The sequence below is a fragment of the Sus scrofa genome, chromosome 1 (assembly GCF_054392235.1).
Source record: "Sus scrofa isolate SSC_HxYL_T2T_F1_AM1 chromosome 1, Sscrofa_HxYL_maternal_Yorkshire_Landrace_v2.0, whole genome shotgun sequence".
Lineage (NCBI taxonomy): Eukaryota > Metazoa > Chordata > Mammalia > Artiodactyla > Suidae > Sus > Sus scrofa.
The window spans coordinates 96,625,476-96,644,813 of record NC_139383.1 but is presented as its reverse complement, the minus strand read 5'-3'; positions in this window follow the sequence as shown (position 1 = coordinate 96,644,813).

Sequence of the window (19,338 nt, the reverse complement as noted above, 5' to 3'; positions counted from 1 at the left end):
TCCAAACGTGCTCTACTTCAGGGAGAAGGCGGATGGGGCCTGAAAAGGCCTTGTGTGCAAGGGCCCCACCAGCCCAACTTTCGCCAGCTAGGGAGGGACCCACCTAGGGCCCATCTCAGAAAAGGCACAAAACTAGGTTCTGGGAGCTGCCTTCGCGAAAGTGAAACTCTCCTCGGGAAACCAAGCTAAGCCGCAATGCGTGTTTGCTCAGGAAAGCAGCGCTTTCTGGTTTCTCCCCTAGCCCATTGCTCGCCATAGGAACAAGGAGGGTCTGGGCTGCCTCCTGCTCCCTGTGCAATGGTGCTTTGCTGGTGGTCGCTGGACCTGGAAACCTACTCCAAACGTGCTCTACTTCAGGGAGAAGGCGGATGGGGCCTGAAAAGGCCTTGTGTGCAAGGGCCCCACCAGCCCAACTTTCGCCAGCTAGGGAGGGACCCACCTAGGGCCCATCTCAGAAAAGGCACAAAACTAGCTTCTGGGAGCTGCATTCGCGAAAGTGCAACTCTCCTCGGGAAACAAAGCTCAGCCCCAATGCGTGTTTGCTCAGGAAAGCAGCGCTTTCCGGTTTCTCCCCTAGGTCTCTGCTTGCCTTAGGGCCAAGGAGGTTCTGTGCTGCCTACTGCTCCCTTGGCACTGGTGCTGTGCTGGTGGTCTCTGGAGATGGAAACCAACTCCAAATGTGCACTCCTTTGCGGAGAAGGCGGATGGGGCCAGAAAAGGCCTTGTGTGCACTGGCCCCAACACCCCATATTCCGCCAGCTAGGGAGGGACACACCTAGGGCCCATCTCAGAAAAGGCACAAAACTAGGTTCTGGCAGCTTCATTTGCGAGAGTGAAACTCTCCTCGGGAAACCAAGCTCAGCCCCAATGCGTCTTTGCTCAGGAAAGCAGCGCTTTCTGGTTTCTCCCCTAGGTCTCTACTTGCCATAGGAAAAAGGAGGGTCTAGGCTGCCTCCTGCTCCCTGTGCACTGGTGCTTTGCTGGTGGTCGCTGGACCTGGAAACCTACTCCAAACGTGCTCTACTTCAGGGAGAAGGCGGATGGGGCCTGAAAAGGCCTTGTGTGCAAGGGCCCCACCAGCCCAACTTTCGCCAGCTAGGGAGGGACCCACCTAGGGCCCATCTCAGAAAAGGCACAAAACTAGCTTCTGGGAGCTGCATTCGCGAAAGTGAAACTCTCCTCGGGAAACCAAGCTCAGCCCCAATGCGTGTTTGCTCAGGAAAGCAGCGCTTTCTGGTGTCTCCCCTAGCCCATTGCTCGCCATAGGAACAAGGAGGGTCTGGGCTGCCTCCTGCTCCCTGTGCACTGGTGCTTTGCTGGTGGTCGCTGGACCTGGAAAGCTACTCCAAACGTGCTCTACTTCAGGGAGAAGGCGGATGGGGCCTGAAAAGGCCTTGTGTGCAAGGGCCCCACCAGCCCAACTTTCGCCAGCTAGGGAGGGACCCACCTAGGGCCCATCTCAGAAAAGGCACAAAACTAGCTTCTGGGAGCTGCATTCGCGAAAGTGCAACTCTCCTCGGGAAACCAAGCTAAGCCCCAATGCGTGTTTGCTCAGGAAAGCAGCGCTTTCCGGTTTCTCCCCTAGGTCTCTGCTTGCCTTAGGGCCAAGGAGGTTCTGTGCTGCCTACTGCTCCCTTGGCACTGGTGCTGTGCTGGTAGTCTCTGGAGATGGAAACCAACTCCAAATGTGCACTCCTTTGCGGAGAAGGCGGATGGGGCCAGAAAAGGCCTTGTGTGCACTGGCCCCAACACCCCATATTCCGCCAGCTAGGGAGGGACACACCTAGGGCCCATCTCAGAAAAGGCACAAAACTAGGTTCTGGCAGCTTCATTTGCGAGAGTGAAACTCTCCTCGGGAAACCAAGCTCAGCCCCAATGCGTCTTTGCTCAGGAAAGCAGCGCTTTCTGGTTTCTCCCCTAGCCCATTGCTCGCCATAGGAACAAGGAGGTTCTGGGCTGCCTCCTGCTCTCTGTGCACTGGTGCTTTGCAGGTCATCGCTAGAGGTGGAAACCAACTCCAAACGTGCTCTACTTTAGGGAGAAGGCGGATGGGGCCTGAAAAGGCCTTGTGTGCACTGGCCCCAGCAACCCACATTCTGCCAGTTAGGGAGGAACCCAGCTAGGGCCCATCTCAGAAAAGGCACAAAACTAGCTTGTGGGAGCTGCATTCGCGAAAGTGAAACTCTCCTCGGGAAACCAAGCTCAGCCCCAATGCGTGTTTGCTCAGGAAAGCAGCGCTTTCTGGTTTCTCCCCTAGCCCATTGCTCGCCATAGGAACAAGGAGGGTCTGGGCTGCCTCCTGCTCCCTGTGCACTGGTGCTTTGCTGGTGGTCGCTGGACCTGGAAACCTACTCCAAACGTGCTCTACTTCAGGGAGAAGGCGGATGGGGCCTGAAAAGGCCTTGTGTGCAAGGGCCCCACCAGCCCAACTTTCGCCAGCTAGGGAGGGACCCACCTAGGGCCCATCTCAGAAAAGGCACAAAACTAGCTTCTGGGAGCTGCATTCGCGAAAGTGAAACTCTCCTCGGGAAACCAAGCTCAGCCCCAATGCGTGTTTGCTCAGGAAAGCAGCGCGTTCTGGTTTCTCCCCTAGCCCATTGCTCGCCATAGGAACAAGGAGGGTCTGGGCTGCCTCCTGCTCCCTGTGCACTGGTGCTTTGCTGGTGGTCGCTGGACCTGGAAACCTACTCCAAACGTGCTCTACTTCAGGGAGAAGGCGGATGGGGCCTGAAAAGGCCTTGTGTGCAAGGGCCCCACCAGCCCAACTTTCGCCAGCTAGGGAGGGACCCACCTAGGGCCCATCTCAGAAAAGGCACAAAACTAGCTTCTGGGAGCTGCATTCGCGAAAGTGCAACTCTCCTCGGGAAACCAAGCTCAGCCCCAATGCGTGTTTGCTCAGGAAAGCAGCGCTTTCCGGTTTCTCCCCTAGGTCTCTGCTTGCCTTAGGGCCAAGGAGGTTCTGTGCTGCCTACTGCTCCCATGGCACTGGTGCTGTGCTGGTGGTCTCTGGAGATGGAAACCAACTCCAAATGTGCACTCCTTTGCGGAGAAGGCGGATGGGGCCAGAAAAGGCCTTGTGTGCACTGGCCCCAACACCCCATATTCCGCCAGCTAGGGAGGGACACACCTAGGGCCCATCTCAGAAAAGGCACAAAACTAGGTTCTGGCAGCTTCATTTGCGAGAGTGAAACTCTCCTCGGGAAACCAAGCTCAGCCCCAATGCGTCTTTGCTCAGGAAAGCAGCGCTTTCTGGTTTCTCCCCTAGGACTCTGCTTGCCATAGGAACAAGGTTGGTCTGGGCTGCCTCCTGCTCCCTGTGCACTGGTGCTTTGCTGGTGGTCGCTGGACCTGGAAACCTACTCCAAACGTGCTCTACTTCAGGGAGAAGGCGGATGGGGCCTGAAAAGGCCTTGTGTGCAAGGGCCCCACCAGCCCAACTTTCGCCAGCTAGGGAGGGACCCACCTAGGGCCCATCTCAGAAAAGGCACAAAACTAGCTTCTGGGAGCTGCATTCGCGAAAGTGAAACTCTCCTCGGGAAACCAAGCTCAGCCCCAATGCGTGTTTGCTCAGGAAAGCAGCGCTTTCTGGTTTCTCCCCTAGCCCATTGCTCGCCATAGGAACAAGGAGGGTCTGGGCTGCCTCCTGCTCCCTGTGCACTGGTGCTTTGCTGGTGGTCGCTGGACCTGGAAACCTACTCCAAACGTGCTCTACTTCAGGGAGAAGGCGGATGGGGCCTGAAAAGGCCTTGTGTGCAATGGCCCCACCAGCCCAACTTTCGCCAGCTAGGGAGGGACCCACCTAGGGCCCATCTCAGAAAAGGCACAAAACTAGCTTCTGGGAGCTGCATTCGCGAAAGTGAAACTCTCCTCAGGAAACCAAGCTCAGCCCCAATGCGTCTTTGATCAGGAAAGCAGCGCTTTCTGGTTTCTCCCCTAGCCCATTGCTCGCTATAGGAACAAGGAGGGTTTGGGGTGCCTCCAGCTCCCTGTGCACTGGTGCTTTGCAGGTCATTGCTAGAGGTGGAAACCAACTCCAAACGTGCTCTACTTCAGGGAGGAGGCGGATGGGGCCAGAATATGCCTTGTGTGCAAGGGCCCCACCACCTCACCTTTCTACAGGTAGGGAGGGACCCAGCTAGGGAACATCTCACAAAAGGCACAAAACTAGCTTCTGGCAGCTGCATTCGCGAGAGTGAAACTCTCCTCGGGAAACCAAGCTCAGCCCCAATGCGTGTTTGCTCAGGAGAGCAGCGCTTTCTGTTTTCTCCCCTAGCCCATTGCTCGCCATAGGAACAAGGAGGTTCTGGGCTGCCTCCTGCTCTCTGTGCACTGGTGCATTGCAGGTCATCGCTAGAGCTGGAAACCAACTCCAAACGTGCTCTACTTTAGGGAGAAGGCGGATGGGGCCTGAAAAGGCCTTGTGTGCACTAGCCCCAGCAACCCACATTCTGCCAGTTAGGGAGGAACCCAGCTAGGGCCCATCTCAGAAAAGGCACAAAACTAGCTTCTGGGAGCTGCATTCGCGAAAGTGAAACTCTCCTCGGGAAACCAAGCTCAGCCCCAATGCGTGTTTGCTCAGGAAAACAGCGCTTTCTGGTTTCTCCCCTAGCCCATTGCTCGCCATAGGAACAAGGAGGGTCTGGGCTGCCTCCTGCTCCCTGTGCACTGGTGCTTTGCTGGTGGTCGCTGGACCTGGAAACCTACTCCAAACGTGCTCTACTTCAGGGAGAAGGCGGATGGGGCCTGAAAAGGCCTTGTGTGCAAGGGCCCCACCAGCCCAACTTTCGCCAGCTAGGGAGGGACCCACCTAGGGCCCATCTCAGAAAAGGCACAAAACTAGCTTCTGGGAGCTGCATTCGCGAAAGTGCAACTCTCCTCGGGAAACAAAGCTCAGCCCCAATGCGTGTTTGCTCAGGAAAGCAGCGCTTTCCGGTTTCTCCCCTAGGTCTCTGCTTGCCTTAGGGCCAAGGAGGTTCTGTGCTGCCTACTGCTCCCTTGGCACTGGTGCTGTGCTGGTGGTCTCTGGAGATGGAAACCAACTCCAAATGTGCACTCCTTTGCGGAGAAGGCGGATGGGGCCAGAAAAGGCCTTGTGTGCACTGGCCCCAACACTCCATATTCCGCCAGCTAGGGAGGGACACACCTAGGGCCCATCTCAGAAAAGGCACAAAACTAGGTTCTGGCAGCTTCATTTGCGAGAGTGAAACTCTCCTCGGGAAACCAAGCTCAGCCCCAATGCGTCTTTGCTCAGGAAAGCAGCGCTTTCTGGTTTCTCCCCTAGCCAATTGCTCGCCATAGGAACAAGGAGGTTCTGGGCTGCCTCCTGCTCTCTGTGCACTGGTGCTTTGCAGGTCATCGCTAGAGGTGGAAACCAACTCCAAACGTGCTCTACTTTAGGGAGAAGGCGGATGGGGCCTGAAAAGGCCTTGTGTGCACTGGCCCCAGCAACCCACATTCTGCCAGTTAGGGAGGAACCCAGCTAGGGCCCATCTCAGAAAAGGCACAAAACTAGCTTGTGGGAGCTGCATTCGCGAAAGTGAAACTCTCCTCGGGAAACCAAGCTCAGCCCCAATGCGTCTTTGCTCAGGAAAGCAGCGCTTTCTGGTTTCTCCCCTAGCCCATTGCTCGCCATAGGAACAAGGAGGGTCTGGGCTGCCTCCTGCTCCCTGTGCACTGGTGCTTTGCTGGTGGTCGCTGGACCTGGAAACCTACTCCAAACGTGCTCTACTTCAGGGAGAAGGCGGATGGGGCCTGAAAAAGCCTTGTGTGCAAGGGCCCCACCAGCCCAACTTTCGCCAGCTAGGGAGGGACCCACCTAGGGCCCATCTCAGAAAAGGCACAAAACTAGGTTCTGGGAGCTGCCTTCGCGAAAGTGAAACTCTCCTCGGGAAACCAAGCTAAGCCCCAATGCGTGTTTGCTCAGGAAAGCAGCGCTTTCTGTTTTCTCCCCTAGCCCATTGCTCGCCATAGGAACAAGGAGGGTCTGGGCTGCCTCCTGCTCCCTGTGCAATGGTGCTTTGCTGGTGGTCGCTGGACCTGGAAACCTACTCCAAACGTGCTCTACTTCAGGGAGAAGGCGGATGGGGCCTGAAAAGGCCTTGTGTGCAAGGGCCCCACCAGCCCAACTTTCGCCAGCTAGGGAGGGACCCACCTAGGGCCCATCTCAGAAAAGGCACAAAACTAGCTTCTGGGAGCTGCATTCGCGAAAGTGCAACTCTCCTCGGGAAACAAAGCTCAGCCCCAATGCGTGTTTGCTCAGGAAAGCAGCGCTTTCCGGTTTCTCCCCTAGGTCTCTGCTTGCCTTAGGGCCAAGGAGGTTCTGTGCTGCCTACTGCTCCCTTGGCACTGGTGCTGTGCTGGTGGTCTCTGGAGATGGAAACCAACTCCAAATGTGCACTCCTTTGCGGAGAAGGCGGATGGGGCCAGAAAAGGCCTTGTGTGCACTGGCCCCAACACCCCATATTCCGCCAGCTAGGGAGGGACACACCTAGGGCCCATCTCAGAAAAGGCACAAAACTAGGTTCTGGCAGCTTCATTTGCGAGAGTGAAACTCTCCTCGGGAAACCAAGCTCAGCCCCAATGCGTCTTTGCTCAGGAAAGCAGCGCTTTCTGGTTTCTCCCCTAGGTCTCTACTTGCCATAGGAACAAGGAGGGTCTAGGCTGCCTCCTGCTCCCTGTGCACTGGTGCTTTGCTGGTGGTCGCTGGACCTGGAAACCTACTCCAAACGTGCTCTACTTCAGGGAGAAGGCGGATGGGGCCTGAAAAGGCCTTGTGTGCAAGGGCCCCACCAGCCCAACTTTCGCCAGCTAGGGAGGGACCCACCTAGGGCCCATCTCAGAAAAGGCACAAAACTAGCTTCTGGGAGCTGCATTCGCGAAAGTGAAACTCTCCTCGGGAAACCAAGCTCAGCCCCAATGCGTGTTTGCTCAGGAAAGCAGCGCTTTCTGGTGTCTCCCCTAGCCCATTGCTCGCCATAGGAACAAGGAGGGTCTGGGCTGCCTCCTGCTCCCTGTGCACTGGTGCTTTGCTGGTGGTCGCTGGACCTGGAAACCTACTCCAAACGTGCTCTACTTCAGGGAGAAGGCGGATGGGGCCTGAAAAGGCCTTGTGTGCAAGGGCCCCACCAGCCCAACTTTCGCCAGCTAGGGAGGGACCCACCTAGGGCCCATCTCAGAAAAGGCACAAAACTAGCTTCTGGGAGCTGCATTCGCGAAAGTGCAACTCTCCTCGGGAAACCAAGCTAAGCCCCAATGCGTGTTTGCTCAGGAAAGCAGCGCTTTCCGGTTTCTCCCCTAGGTCTCTGCTTGCCTTAGGGCCAAGGAGGTTCTGTGCTGCCTACTGCTCCCTTGGCACTGGTGCTGTGCTGGTGGTCTCTGGAGATGGAAACCAACTCCAAATGTGCACTCCTTTGCGGAGAAGGCGGATGGGGCCAGAAAAGGCCTTGTGTGCACTGGCCCCAACACCCCATATTCCGCCAGCTAGGGAGGGACACACCTAGGGCCCATCTCAGAAAAGGCACAAAACTAGGTTCTGGCAGCTTCATTTGCGAGAGTGAAACTCTCCTCGGGAAACCAAGCTCAGCCCCAATGCGTCTTTGCTCAGGAAAGCAGCGCTTTCTGGTTTCTCCCCTAGCCCATTGCTCGCCATAGGAACAAGGAGGGTCTGGGCTGCCTCCTGCTCTCTGTGCACTGGTGCTTTGCAGGTCATCGCTAGAGGTGGAAACCAACTCCAAACGTGCTCTACTTTAGGGAGAAGGCGGATGGGGCCTGAAAAGGCCTTGTGTGCACTGGCCCCAGCAACCCACATTCTGCCAGTTAGGGAGGAACCCAGCTAGGGCCCATCTCAGAAAAGGCACAAAACTAGCTTGTGGGAGCTGCATTCGCGAAAGTGAAACTCTCCTCGGGAAACCAAGCTCAGCCCCAATGCGTGTTTGCTCAGGAAAGCAGCGCTTTCTGGTTTCTCCCCTAGCCCATTGCTCGCCATAGGAACAAGGAGGGTCTGGGCTGCCTCCTGCTCCCTGTGCACTGGTGCTTTGCTGGTGGTCGCTGGACCTGGAAACCTACTCCAAACGTGCTCTACTTCAGGGAGAAGGCGGATGGGGCCTGAAAAGGCCTTGTGTGCAAGGGCCCCACCAGCCCAACTTTCGCCAGCTAGGGAGGGACCCACCTAGGGCCCATCTCAGAAAAGGCACAAAACTAGCTTCTGGGAGCTGCATTCGCGAAAGTGAAACTCTCCTCGGGAAACCAAGCTCAGCCCCAATGCGTGTTTGCTCAGGAAAGCAGCGCGTTCTGGTTTCTCCCCTAGCCCATTGCTCGCCATAGGAACAAGGAGGGTCTGGGCTGCCTCCTGCTCCCTGTGCACTGGTGCTTTGCTGGTGGTCGCTGGACCTGGAAACCTACTCCAAACGTGCTCTACTTCAGGGAGAAGGCGGATGGGGCCTGAAAAGGCCTTGTGTGCAAGGGCCCCACCAGCCCAACTTTCGCCAGCTAGGGAGGGACCCACCTAGGGCCCATCTCAGAAAAGGCACAAAACTAGCTTCTGGGAGCTGCATTCGCGAAAGTGCAACTCTCCTCGGGAAACCAAGCTCAGCCCCAATGCGTGTTTGCTCAGGAAAGCAGCGCTTTCCGGTTTCTCCCCTAGGTCTCTGCTTGCCTTAGGGCCAAGGAGGTTCTGTGCTGCCTACTGCTCCCATGGCACTGGTGCTGTGCTGGTGGTCTCTGGAGATGGAAACCAACTCCAAATGTGCACTCCTTTGCGGAGAAGGCGGATGGGGCCAGAAAAGGCCTTGTGTGCACTGGCCCCAACACCCCATATTCCGCCAGCTAGGGAGGGACACACCTAGGGCCCATCTCAGAAAAGGCACAAAACTAGGTTCTGGCAGCTTCATTTGCGAGAGTGAAACTCTCCTCGGGAAACCAAGCTCAGCCCCAATGCGTCTTTGCTCAGGAAAGCAGCGCTTTCTGGTTTCTCCCCTAGGACTCTGCTTGCCATAGGAACAAGGTTGGTCTGGGCTGCCTCCTGCTCCCTGTGCACTGGTGCTTTGCTGGTGGTCGCTGGACCTGGAAACCTACTCCAAACGTGCTCTACTTCAGGGAGAAGGCGGATGGGGCCTGAAAAGGCCTTGTGTGCAAGGGCCCCACCAGCCCAACTTTCGCCAGCTAGGGAGGGACCCACCTAGGGCCCATCTCAGAAAAGGCACAAAACTAGCTTCTGGGAGCTGCATTCGCGAAAGTGAAACTCTCCTCGGGAAACCAAGCTCAGCCCCAATGCGTGTTTGCTCAGGAAAGCAGCGCTTTCTGGTTTCTCCCCTAGCCCATTGCTCGCCATAGGAACAAGGAGGGTCTGGGCTGCCTCCTGCTCCCTGTGCACTGGTGCTTTGCTGGTGGTCGCTGGACCTGGAAACCTACTCCAAACGTGCTCTACTTCAGGGAGAAGGCGGATGGGGCCTGAAAAGGCCTTGTGTGCAAGGGCCCCACCAGCCCAACTTTCGCCAGCTAGGGAGGGACCCACCTAGGGCCCATCTCAGAAAAGGCACAAAACTAGCTTCTGGGAGCTGTATTCGCGAAAGTGCAACTCTCCTCGGGAAACCAAGCTAAGCCCCAATGCGTGTTTGCTCAGGAAAGCAGCGCTTTCCGGTTTCTCCCCTAGGTCTCTGCTTGCCTTAGGGCCAAGGAGGTTCTGTGCTGCCTACTGCTCCCTTGGCACTGGTGCTGTGCTGGTGGTCTCTGGAGATGGAAACCAACTCCAAATGTGCACTCCTTTGCGGAGAAGGCGGATGGGGCCAGAAAAGGCCTTGTGTGCACTGGCCCCAACACCCCATATTCCGCCAGCTAGGGAGGGACACACCTAGGGCCCATCTCAGAAAAGGCACAAAACTAGGTTCTGGCAGCTTCATTTGCGAGAGTGAAACTCTCCTCGGGAAACCAAGCTCAGCCCCAATGCGTCTTTGCTCAGGAAAGCAGCGCTTTCTGGTTTCTCCCCTAGCCCATTGCTCGCCATAGGAACAAGGAGGGTCTGGGCTGCCTCCTGCTCTCTGTGCACTGGTGCTTTGCAGGTCATCGCTAGAGCTGGAAACCAACTCCAAACGTGCTCTACTTTAGGGAGAAGGCGGATGGGGCCTGAAAAGGCCTTGTGTGCACTGGCCCCAGCAACCCACATTCTGCCAGTTAGGGAGGAACCCGGCTAGGGCCCATCTCAGAAAAGGCACATAACTAGCTTCTGGGAGCTGCATTCGCGAAAGTGAAACTCTCCTCGGGAAACCAAGCTCAGCCCCAATGCGTGTTTGCTCAGGAAAGCAGCGCTTTCTGGTTTCTCCCCTAGCCCATTGCTCGCCATAGGAACAAGGAGGGTCTGGGCTGCCTCCTGCTCCCTGTGCACTGGTGCTTTGCTGGTGGTCGCTGGACCTGGAAACCTACTCCAAACGTGCTCTACTTCAGGGAGAAGGCGGATGGGGCCTGAAAAGGCCTTGTGTGCAAGGGCCCCACCAGCCCAACTTTCGCCAGCTAGGGAGGGACCCACCTAGGGCCCATCTCAGAAAAGGCACAAAACTAGCTTCTGGGAGCTGCATTCGCGAAAGTGCAACTCTCCTCGGGAAACAAAGCTCAGCCCCAATGCGTGTTTGCTCAGGAAAGCAGCGCTTTCCGGTTTCTCCCCTAGGTCTCTGCTTGCCTTAGGGCCAAGGAGGTTCTGTGCTGCCTACTGCTCCCTTGGCACTGGTGCTGTGCTGGTGGTCTCTGGAGATGGAAACCAACTCCAAATGTGCACTCCTTTGCAGAGAAGGCGGATGGGGCCAGAAAAGGCCTTGTGTGCAGTGGCCCCAACACCCCATATTCCGCCAGCTAGGGAGGGACACACCTAGGGCCCATCTCAGAAAAGGCACAAAACTAGCTTCTGGGAGCTTCATTTGCGAGAGTGAAACTCTCCTCGGGAAACCAAGCTCAGCCCCAATGCGTCTTTGCTCAGGAAAGCAGCGCTTTCTGGTTTCTCCCCTAGGTCTCTACTTGCCATAGGAACAAGGAGGGTCTAGGCTGCCTCCTGCTCCCTGTGCACTGGTGCTTTGCTGGTGGTCGCTGGACCTGGAAACCTACTCCAAACGTGCTCTACTTCAGGGAGAAGGCGGATGGGGCCTGAAAAGGCCTTGTGTGCAAGGGCCCCACCAGCCCAACTTTCGCCAGCTAGGGAGGGACCCACCTAGGGCCCATCTCAGAAAAGGCACAAAACTAGCTTCTGGGAGCTGCCTTCGCGAAAGTGAAACTCTCCTCGGGAAACCAAGCTCAGCCCCAATGCGTGTTTGCTCAGGAAAGCAGCGCTTTCTGGTTTCTCCCCTAGCCCATTGCTCGCCATAGGAACAAGGAGGGTCTGGGCTGCCTCCTGCTCCCTGTGCACTGGTGATTTGCTGGTGGTCGCTGGACCTGGAAACCTACTCCAAACGTGCTCTACTTCAGGGAGAAGGCGGATGGGGCCTGAAAAGGCCTTGTGTGCAAGGGCCCCACCCCCTCATCTTTCTACAAGTAGGGAGGGACCCAGCTAGGGCCCACCTCACAAACGGCACAAAACTAGCTTGTGGGAGCTGCATTCGCGAAAGTGAAACTCTCCTCGGGAAACCAAGCTCAGCCCCAATGCGTGTTTGCTCAGGAAAGCAGCGCTTTCTGGTTTCTCCCCTAGCCCATTGCTCGCCATAGGAACAAGGAGGGTCTGGGCTGCCTCCTGCTCCCTGTGCACTGGTGCTTTGCTGGTGGTCGCTGGACCTGGAAACCTACTCCAAACGTGCTCTACTTCAGGGAGAAGGCGGATGGGGCCTGAAAAGGCCTTGTGTGCAAGGGCCCCACCAGCCCAACTTTCGCCAGCTAGGGAGGGACCCACCTAGGGCCCATCTCAGAAAAGGCACAAAACTAGCTTCTGGGAGCTGCATTCGCGAAAGTGAAACTCTCCTCGGGAAACCAAGCTCAGCCCCAATGCGTGTTTTCTCAGGAAAGCAGCGCTTTCTGGTTTCTCCCCTAGCCCATTGCTCGCCATAGGAACAAGGAGGGTCTGGGCTGCCTCCTGCTCCCTGTGCACTGGTGCTTTGCTGGTGGTCGCTGGACCTGGAAACCTACTCCAAACGTGCTCTACTTCAGGGAGAAGGCGGATGGGGCCTGAAAAGGCCTTGTGTGCAAGGGCCCCACCAGCCCAACTTTCGCCAGCTAGGGAGGGACCCACCTAGGGCCCATCTCAGAAAAGGCACAAAACTAGCTTCTGGGAGCTGCATTCGCGAAAGTGCAACTCTCCTAGGGAAACCAAGCTAAGCCCCAATGCGTGTTTGCTCAGGAAAGCAGCGCTTTCCGGTTTCTCCCCTAGGTCTCTGCTTGCCTTAGGGCCAAGGAGGTTCTGTGCTGCCTACTGCTCCCTTGGCACTGGTGCTGTGCTGGTGGTCTCTGGAGATGGAAACCAACTCCAAATGTGCACTCCTTTGCGGAGAAGGCGGATGGGGCCAGAAAAGGCCTTGTGTGCACTGGCCCCAACACCCCATATTCCGCCAGCTAGGGAGGGACACACCTAGGGCCCATCTCAGAAAAGGCACAAAACTAGGTTCTGGCAGCTTCATTTGCGAGAGTGAAACTCTCGTCGGGAAACCAAGCTCAGCCCCAATGCGTCTTTGCTCAGGAAAGCAGCGCTTTCTGGTTTCTCCCCTAGCCCATTGCTCGCCATAGGAACAAGGAGGTTCTGGGCTGCCTCCTGCTCTATGTGCACTGGTGCTTTGCAGGTCATCGCTAGAGATGGAAACCAACTCCAAACGTGCTCTACTTTATGGAGAAGGCGGATGGGGCCTAAAAAGGCCTTGTGTGCACTGGCCCCAGCAACCCACATTCTGCCAGTTAGGGAGGAACCCAGCTAGGGCCCATCTCAGAAAAGGCACAAAACTAGCTTGTGGGAGCTGCATTCGCGAAAGTGAAACTCTCCTCGGGAAACCAAGCTCAGCCCCAATGCGTGTTTGCTCAGGAAAGCAGCGCTTTCTGGTTTCTCCCCTAGCCCATTGCTCGCCATAGGAACAAGGAGGGTCTGGGCTGCCTCCTGCTCCCTGTGCACTGGTGCTTTGCTGGTGGTCGCTGGACCTGGAAACATACTCCAAACGTGCTCTACTTCAGGGAGGAGGTGGATGGGGCCAGAATATGCCTTGTGTGCAAGGGCCCCACCCCCTCATCTTTCTACAAGTAGGGAGGGACCCAGCTAGGGCCCACCTCACAAACGGCACAAAACTAGCTTGTGGGAGCTGCATTCGCGAAAGTGAAACTCTCCTCGGGAAACCAAGCTCAGCCCCAATGCGTGTTTGCTCAGGAAAGCAGCGCTTTCTGGTTTCTCCCCTAGCCCATTGCTCGCCATAGGAACAAGGAGGGTCTGGGCTGCCTCCTGCTCCCTGTGCACTGGTGCTTTGCTGGTGGTCGCTGGACCTGGAAACCTACTCCAAACGTGCTCTACTTCAGGGAGAAGGCGGATGGGGCCTGAAAAGGCCTTGTGTGCAAGGGCCCCACCAGCCCAACTTTCGCCAGCTAGGGAGGGACCCACCTAGGGCCCATCTCAGAAAAGGCACAAAACTAGCTTCTGGGAGCTGCATTCGCGAAAGTGAAACTCTCCTCGAGAAAACAAGCTCAGCCCCAATGCGTGTTTGCTCAGGAAAGCAGCGCTATCTGGTTTCTCCCCTAGCCCATTGCTCGCCATAGGAACAAGGAGGGTCTGGGCTGCCTCCTGCTCCCTGTGCACTGGTGCTTTGCTGGTGGTCGCTGGACCTGGAAACCTACTCCAAACGTGCTCTACTTCAGGGAGAAGGCGGATGGGGCCTGAAAAGGCCTTGTGTGCAAGGGCCCCACCAGCCCAACTTTCGCCAGCTAGGGAGGGACCCACCTAGGGCCCATCTCAGAAAAGGCACAAAACTAGCTTCTGGGAGCTGCATTCGCGAAAGTGCAACTCTCCTCGGGAAACCAAGCTAAGCCCCAATGCGTGTTTGCTCAGGAAAGCAGCGCTTTCCGGTTTCTCCCCTAGGTCTCTGCTTGCCTTAAGGCCAAGGAGGTTCTGTGCTGCCTACTGCTCCCTTGGCACTGGTGCTGTGCTGGTGGTCTCTGGAGATGGAAACCAACTCCAAATGTGCACTCCTTTGCGGAGAAGGCGGATGGGGCCAGAAAAGGCCTTGTGTGCACTGGCCCCAACACCCCATATTCCGCCAGCTAGGGAGGGACACACCTAGGGCCCATCTCAGAAAAGGCACAAAACTAGGTTCTGGCAGCTTCATTTGCGAGAGTGAAACTCTCCTCGGGAAACCAAGCTCAGCCCCAATGCGTCTTTGCTCAGGAAAGCAGCGCTTTCTGGTTTCTCCCCTAGCCCATTGCTCGCCATAGGAACAAGGAGGGTCTGGGCTGCCTCCTGCTCTCTGTGCACTGGTGCTTTGCAGGTCATCGCTAGAGCTGGAAACCAACTCCAAACGTGCTCTACTTTAGGGAGAAGGCGGATGGGGCCTGAAAAGGCCTTGTGTGCACTGGCCCCAGCAACCCACATTCTGCCAGTTAGGGAGGAACCCGGCTAGGGCCCATCTCAGAAAAGGCACAAAACTAGCTTCTGGGAGCTGCATTCGCGAAAGTGAAACTCTCCTCGGGAAACCAAGCTCAGCCCCAATGCGTGTTTGCTCAGGAAAGCAGCGCTTTCTGGTTTCTCCCCTAGCCCATTGCTCGCCATAGGAACAAGGAGGGTCTGGGCTGCCTCCTGCTCCCTGTGCACTGGTGCTTTGCTGGTGGTCGCTGGACCTGGAAACCTACTCCAAACGTGCTCTACTTCAGGGAGAAGGCGGATGGGGCCTGAAAAGGCCTTGTGTGCAAGGGCCCCACCAGCCCAACTTTCGCCAGCTAGGGAGGGACCCACCTAGGGCCCATCTCAGAAAAGGCACAAAACTAGCTTCTGGGAGCTGCATTCGCGAAAGTGCAACTCTCCTCGGGAAACAAAGCTCAGCCCCAATGCGTGTTTGCTCAGGAAAGCAGCGCTTTCCGGTTTCTCCCCTAGGTCTCTGCTTGCCTTAGGGCCAAGGAGGTTCTGTGCTGCCTACTGCTCCCTTGGCACTGGTGCTGTGCTGGTGGTCTCTGGAGATGGAAACCAACTCCAAATGTGCACTCCTTTGCGGAGAAGGCGGATGGGGCCAGAAAAGGCCTTGTGTGCAGTGGCCCCAACACCCCATATTCCGCCAGCTAGGGAGGGACACACCTAGGGCCCATCTCAGAAAAGGCACAAAACTAGCTTCTGGGAGCTTCATTTGCGAGAGTGAAACTCTCCTCGGGAAACCAAGCTCAGCCCCAATGCGTCTTTGCTCAGGAAAGCAGCGCTTTCTGGTTTCTCCCCTAGGTCTCTACTTGCCATAGGAACAAGGAGGGTCTGGGCTGCCTCCTGCTCCCTGTGCACTGGTGCTTTGCTGGTGGTCGCTGGACCTGGAAACCTACTCCAAACGTGCTCTACTTCAGGGAGAAGGCGGATGGGGCCTGAAAAGGCCTTGTGTGCAAGGGCCCCACCAGCCCAACTTTCGCCAGCTAGGGAGGGACCCACCTAGGGCCCATCTCAGAAAAGGCACAAAACTAGCTTCTGGGAGCTGCCTTCGCGAAAGTGAAACTCTCCTCGGGAAACCAAGCTCAGCCCCAATGCGTGTTTGCTCAGGAAAGCAGCGCTTTCTGGTTTCTCCCCTAGCCCATTGCTCGCCATAGGAACAAGGAGGGTCTGGGCTGCCTCCTGCTCCCTGTGCACTGGTGCTTTGCTGGTGGTCGCTGGACCTGGAAACATACTCCAAACGTGCTCTACTTCAGGGAGAAGGCGGATGGGGCCTGAAAAGGCCTTGTGTGCAAGGGCCCCACCCCCTCATCTTTCTACAAGTAGGGAGGGACCCAGCTAGGGCCCACCTCACAAACGGCACAAAACTAGCTTGTGGGAGCTGCATTCCCGAAAGTGAAACTCTCCTCGGGAAACCAAGCTCAGCCCCAATGCGTGTTTGCTCAGGAAAGCAGCGCTTTCTGGTTTCTCCCCTAGCCCATTGCTCGCCATAGGAACAAGGAAGGTCTGGGCTGCCTCCTGCTCCCTGTGCACTGGTGCTTTGCTGGTGGTCGCTGGACCTGGAAACCTACTCCAAACGTGCTCTACTTCAGGGAGAAGGCGGATGGGGCCTGAAAAGGCCTTGTGTGCCATGGCCCCACCAGCCCAACTTTCGCCAGCTAGGGAGGGACCCACCTAGGGCCCATCTCAGAAAAGGCACAAAACTAGCTTCTGGGAGCTGCATTCGCAAAAGTGAAACTCTCCTCGAGAAAACAAGCTCAGCCCCAATGCGTGTTTGCTCAGGAAAGCAGCGCTATCTGGTTTCTCCCCTAGCCCATTGCTCGCCATAGGAACAAGGAGGGTCTGGGCTGCCTCCTGCTCCCTGTGCACTGGTGCTTTGCTGGTGGTCGCTGGACCTGGAAACCTACTCCAAACGTGCTCTACTTCAGGGAGAAGGCGGATGGGGCCTGAAAAGGCCTTGTGTGCAAGGGCCCCACCAGCCCAACTTTCGCCAGCTAGGGAGGGACCCACCTAGGGCCCATCTCAGAAAAGGCACAAAACTAGCTTCTGGGAGCTGCATTCGCGAAAGTGCAACTCTCCTCGGGAAACCAAGCTAAGCCCCAATGCGTGTTTGCTCAGGAAAGCAGCGCTTTCCGGTTTCTCCCCTAGGTCTCTGCTTGCCTTAAGGCCAAGGAGGTTCTGTGCTGCCTACTGCTCCCTTGGCACTGGTGCTGTGCTGGTGGTCTCTGGAGATGGAAACCAACTCCAAATGTGCACTCCTTTGCGGAGAAGGCGGATGGGGCCAGAAAAGGCCTTGTGTGCACTGGCCCCAACACCCCATATTCCGCCAGCTAGGGAGGGACACACCTAGGGCCCATCTCAGAAAAGGCACAAAACTAGGTTCTGGCAGCTTCATTTGCGAGAGTGAAACTCTCCTCGGGAAACCAAGCTCAGCCCCAATGCGTCTTTGCTCAGGAAAGCAGCGCTTTCTGGTTTCTCCCCTAGCCCATTGCTCGCCATAGGAACAAGGAGGGTCTGGGCTGCCTCCTGCTCTCTGTGCACTGGTGCTTTGCAGGTCATCGCTAGAGCTGGAAAAAAACTCCAAACGTGCTCTACTTTAGGGAGAAGGCGGATGGGGCCTGAAAAGGCCTTGTGTGCACTGGCCCCAGCAACCCACATTCTGCCAGTTAGGGAGGAACCCGGCTAGGGCCCATCTCAGAAAAGGCACAAAACTAGCTTCTGGGAGCTGCATTCGCGAAAGTGAAACTCTCCTCGGGAAACCAAGCTCAGCCCCAATGCGTGTTTGCTCAGGAAAGCAGCGCTTTCTGGTTTCTCCCCTAGCCCATTGCTCGCCATAGGAACAAGGAGGGTCTGGGCTGCCTCCTGCTCCCTGTGCACTGGTGCTTTGCTGGTGGTCGCTGGACCTGGAAACCTACTCCAAACGTGCTCTACTTCAGGGAGAAGGCGGATGGGGCCTGAAAAGGCCTTGTGTGCAAGGGCCCCACCAGCCCAACTTTCGCCAGCTAGGGAGGGACCCACCTAGGGCCCATCTCAGAAAAGGCACAAAACTAGCTTCTGGGAGCTGCATTCGCGAAAGTGCAACTCTCCTCGGGAAACAAAGCTCAGCCCCAATGCGTGTTTGCTCAGGAAAGCAGCGCTTTCCGGTTTCTCCCCTAGGTCTCTGCTTGCCTTAGGGCCAAGGAGGTTCTGTGCTGCCTACTGCTCCCTTGGCACTGGTGCTGTGCTGGTGGTCTCTGGAGATGGAAACCAACTCCAAATGTGCACTCCTTTGCGGAGAAGGCGGATGGGGCCAGAAAAGGCCTTGTGTGCAGTGGCCCCAACACCCCATATTCCGCCAGCTAGGGAGGGACACACCTAGGGCCCATCTCAGAAAAGGCACAAAACTAGCTTCTGGGAGCTTCATTTGCGAGAGTGAAACTCTCCTCGGGAAACCAAGCTCAGCCCCAATGCGTCTTTGCTCAGGAAAGCAGCGCTTTCTGGTTTCTCCCCTAGGTCTCTACTTGCCATAGGAACAAGGAGGGTCTAGGCTGCCTCCTGCTCCCTGTGCACTGGTGCTTTGCTGGTGGTCGCTGGACCTGGAAACCTACTCCAAACGTGCTCTACTTCAGGGAGAAGGCGGATGGGGCCTGAAAAGGCCTTGTGTGCAAGGGCCCCACCAGCCCAACTTCGCCAGCTAGGGAGGGACCCACCTAGGGCCCATCTCAGAAAAGGCACAAAACTAGCTTCTGGGAGCTGCCTTCGCGAAAGTGAAACTCTCCTCGGGAAACCAAGCTCAGCCCCAATGCGTGTTTGCTCAGGAAAGCAGCGCTTTCTGGTTTCTCCCCTAGCCCATTGCTCGCCATAGGAACAAGGAGGTTCTGGGCTGCCTCCTGCTCCCTGTGCACTGGTGCTTTGCTGGTGGTCGCTGGACCTGGAAACCTACTCCAAACGTGCTCTACTTCAGGGAGAAGGCGGATGGGGCCTGAAAAGGCCTTGTGTGCAAGGGCCCCACCCCCTCATCTTTCTACAAGTAGGGAGGGACCCAGCTAGGGCCCACCTCACAAACGGCACAAAACTAGCTTGTGGGAGCTGCATTCGCGAAAGTGAAACTCTCCTCGGGAAACCAAGCTCAGCCCCAATGCGTGTTTGCTCAGGAAAGCAGCGCTTTCTGGTTTCTCCCCTAGCCCATTGCTCGCCATAGGAACAAGGAGGGTCTGGGCTGCCTCCTGCTCCCTGTGCACTGGTGCTTTGCTGGTGGTCGCTGGACCTGGAAACCTACTCCAAACGTGCTCTACTTCAGGGAGAAGGCGGATGGGGCCTGAAAAGGCCTTGTGTGCAAGGGCCCCACCAGCCCAACTTTCGCCAGCTAGGGAGGGACCCACCTAGGGCCCATCTCAGAAAAGGCACAAAACTAGCTTCTGGGAGCTGCATTCGCGAAAGTGAAACTCTCCTCGGGAAACCAAGCTCAGCCCCAATGCGTGTTTGCTCAGGAAAGCAGCGCTTTCTGGTTTCTCCCCTAGCCCATTGCTCGCCATAGGAACAAGGAGGGTCTGGGCTGCCTCCTGCTCCCTGTGCACTGGTGCTTTGCTGGTGGTCGCTGGACCTGGAAACCTACTCCAAACGTGCTCTACTTCAGGGAGAAGGCGGATGGGGCCTGAAAAGGCCTTGTGTGCAAGGGCCCCACCAGCCCAACTTTCGCCAGCTAGGGAGGGACCCACCTAGGGCCCATCTCAGAAAAGGCACAAAACTAGCTTCTGGGAGCTGCATTCGCGAAAGTGCAACTCTCCTCGGGAAACCAAGCT